Source organism: Chinchilla lanigera, unplaced genomic scaffold (genome assembly GCF_000276665.1).
Source record: "Chinchilla lanigera isolate Chin_1 unplaced genomic scaffold, ChiLan1.0 scaffold00128, whole genome shotgun sequence".
Taxonomy (NCBI): Eukaryota; Metazoa; Chordata; class Mammalia; order Rodentia; family Chinchillidae; genus Chinchilla; species Chinchilla lanigera.
Window position 1 is genome coordinate 4,091,052 of NW_004955529.1, and position 4,078 is coordinate 4,095,129.

The following is a 4,078-nucleotide window of genomic DNA, read 5'->3' on the forward strand; positions in this document are numbered from 1 at the left end:
AAAAAAAAAAAAGCAAAGGATACACCCATAGATAAAGAAGACAATGACAGTAAGTAACTAACATATCTCAGTAAAATATTTTCATATTAATGGCCTCAACTCTCCAGTCAAAAAAAACCCCACACTATCAGACTGCATCAAAATATGAAATCGAACAATCTGCTGCATTCAGAAAACTCATATAATCCAAAAAGATATTCATAGGCTAAAAATTAAAATATAGAGAACAACATTTCATGCACCAGGACCCTGAAAACAAGCAAGAGTAGCAATTCTAATATCAGACATGGTGATGTTCAAGCTAAAACTGATTAGAAGAGACAAAGACAGTCACTACATACTAGTTAAGAGAACAATCCAACAAAAAGAGATAACACAGATAAACATGTAAGAACTGAACAGTGGAGCACTGAACGTCATAAAACAAAAACTGCTGAAATTAAAAGATCAAATAAACACAGACACAAGCCTAGTAGGGGAATTTCTACACCACTTTTGCAAAGACATACATCAAGTAAACAAAAAAATCAATAATGAAATTTCAGAGCCAAACCATACCCCTGAACATATGGACTTCACAGATATATACAGAATATTCCACCCTTCTAAAACAAAAAATACATTCTTTTCCACAGCACACGGTACTCTTTACACAGTAGATCACATACTAGTTCAGAAAGACTGCTTTAGTAAGTATAAAAGAAATGAAATCACCCCATGCATACTATCAGACCACCGTGCAATGAAAATAGGAATCAGTGACAGAAGAAATTTCAGAAAAGACAAAAGCTGCTGGAAAATTAACAACATACTCCTAAACAACCAGTGGATCAGGGCTGGGGATTTAGCTCAGTGGCACAGCGCCTGCCTTGCAAGTGCAAGGTCATGAGTTTGATTCCTGGTACCGGAAGAAAAACAAACAAACAAACAAACAATCCAGTGGATCACAGAAGAAATCAAGGAAAACATTTTAAAATGTTTGGAAGTTAATGAAAATTACTGTATAACAAAACCTCTGGAACACTATGAAAGCAGTTCTAAGAGGAAAACTCATAGCAACTAGTGCTCATATTAGGAAATCAAAAGAAGCCCAAAATATAACCTTATGATAACGATATGCAATGGAATTACAATGGTGAACTCCTACCATCTTGTCTAGTGAAACTCTGTATTATCTCTAAGGTTTTATTGAGGAATTATTTTCTTATTCTCTTTAATGGTCTGAGCAGTCTTTCATTCTTACATCTGATAATCTCAGCAATGTAGATGAGGATAGCAATATGCAATGTAACAACCACTGTTGATTTGTATCAATCTGTCTTGAGACCTTGTATTACTTTGAATGTTTTTGCTTTGATTTGTTTATGTTCATGATACTGGTATGTTGCTACTGTTCTATTTTTTTTGTTTGTTTCTCATGTACTACTCTCTTTAAAATAAAAAAATACATATAACCTTATGAGAAATTTTGAGATACTTGAGAAACAGCAAAAAAAATCCCCAAACTGGTCAAGGAGGGAAATTATAAAGATGAGAGCAGAAATCAATGAAATTGAGACTAAAATAAGTAAAACACAAATAAAGAAACAAAAAACCAACCTATGAATCAAAAAGCTGGTTCTTCCAAAGAATAAATAAAACAGATAACCCCTTAGCCAGATTCACCTACAGGGAGAAAAGACTCACATCAATGCAATTAGAAATGAAAAAGCTGAAATGACAACAAACACTGCTGAAGTCCATACTAGAGTTACTATCTGAGCAACTTCATTGAAGATAACAATATATAATATAACCACTATTAATCCCTATTATTTGGTTTGAAACCCCATATAATTTTTAATGTCTTTGCCTTGTTTTGTTTGTATTTTGCTATTGTTCTTTTTTCTTTCTTTCTTTTTTTTTTTTTTTTTTTTACTATTCTCTTTAAAATAAAAAAAAGTAAAAGTAAAATGGGCTGGAATTGTAACTCAGTTGAGGGTCCTGGGTTTAACCCAATTATGAAAAGCAATAAAAAACCTCGAGAAACCCTAAAAAATTATATTTCAAAAATTAACAAATGTTGAAGAAATGGATAGATTTACACACACACACACACACACACACACACACACAAACACAAACTATCAAAATTAACACAAGAAGACATAAATATGCTTAACAACCCAATAACAAGCAATAAAATTGATTCAGCAATAGAGAATTTACCAACTAAAAAAAAGCCTAGGACCTGATAGATTTACTGATGAATTCTACAAAACTTTTAAGGATGTTATATCACCAATACTCCTCAAGTTCTACAAAGAAATTGAAATGGACTGAGTACTCCAAAATTCATTTATGGATGCCAGTATCATCCTTGTCCCAAAACTGGATAAAGACCCTACTATAAAAGAAAATTATATGCCAATCTCGTTAATGATCATAGATACATACTCACCAAGTTATAAGCAAATAGAATGCAGCACATTATCTAAAGATGAAACATCATGATCAAGTAGATTTTTTTCCCAGAGATACAAGGATGGTTCAAAATTACATGTAAATCAGTAAATGTAATATATCACATAAAGAAGAACAAGGTCAAAAACCACATGATATATCAAAAGATGCAGAAATGGCTTTCAACAAATTCAATGCCCCTTCCTGATAAAAACCCCAAGGAAGACATGTAAAGAACCATACTTGAATATGATAAAGGCTGCTTATGACATACCAATAGCCAGCATCATAATAAATGGGGAAAAATTAAAAGCATTCCACCTAAAATCAGGAACAAGACAAGGATATCCACACTCACCTCTTCTATTCAACATATTACTTGAAACATTAGCCAGAGGAATTTGGCAAGAGAAAGCAATAAAAATGATACATATAGGAAAGGAAGAAGTCAAATTATCATTATTTGCTGGTGATATGATACTCTACATAGAAAACCCAAAGAACTCCACCAAAACCTCTTAGAATTAATAACTAACTTCAGCAAATTAGCAGGATACAAGATCAACACACAAATCTATGCATCCTAACAATGAATGGGATGAGAAGGAAATTATGAAAACAATACCATCCATAGTAGCTCCAGGAAAAATGAAATATGTAGGAATTAATTGAGCAAAAGAAGTGAAAGACCTCTACAAAACTGAACTACAGTACTCTGAAAAAGGAGACTGACAAAGACATCAGAAAATGGAAAGATGTCCTCTGCTTTTGGATAGGCAGAATCAATATTGTCAAAATGGCCATACTCCCCACACTGTTACACAGATTCGATGCAATCCCAATCAAAATATCAACAGCATTCTTTACATATCTAGAGAAAAAAATGGTAAAGTTCACATGGAGCCAGAGGAGACCCAGAATAGCAAAAGTTATCGTGGGCAATAGGAGCAAAGCAGGCAGCACAGGAATACCCAATGCCAAACTCTACTACAAAACAATAGGGATAAACGTGGTCTGGTACTGGAACAAACACAGACAGGTGGATCAGTGTGACAGAAATGAGGATATAGAACCTTCCCTAGACATATTCAACTATGTGATTTTTGACCAGGGGCCAAAAACATATGTTGCAAGAAAGCCTATTCAACAAGTGATGCCAGGGAAACTGGATATTTTTTTCCAGAAGAATGAAACTGGACCCCTATTTTTCATCATGTACTAAATTAAAATCAAAATAGATCAAATATTTAAATATTCAAATAGAAACAGTAACCTTCTGGGGAATAGGACAAGTAAAAACCTGAAGACATAGTTATAGAGAAAGGATTTTCTAAGCAGAACCTCAATCACACAACAACTAGCAGCAAGAATCAACAAATGGGATTATGTCACACTAAACAGCTTCTGTACAGCAAAAGAATCAATCAGTAGAGTAAACAGACAACTTACAGAGTGGGAAAAAATTTTGCCAGCTCTACTTCTCAGACAGAAGATTAATACCTAGAATACAAAGAACTAAAAACAAAACAAAACAAAACAAAACAAAAACATTTAATATTAAAGACCTAGTTAAGAAATGGGCTAGAAAAAGTACAGACACTTCACCAAGGAAGAAATATAAATGGTCAGAAATATA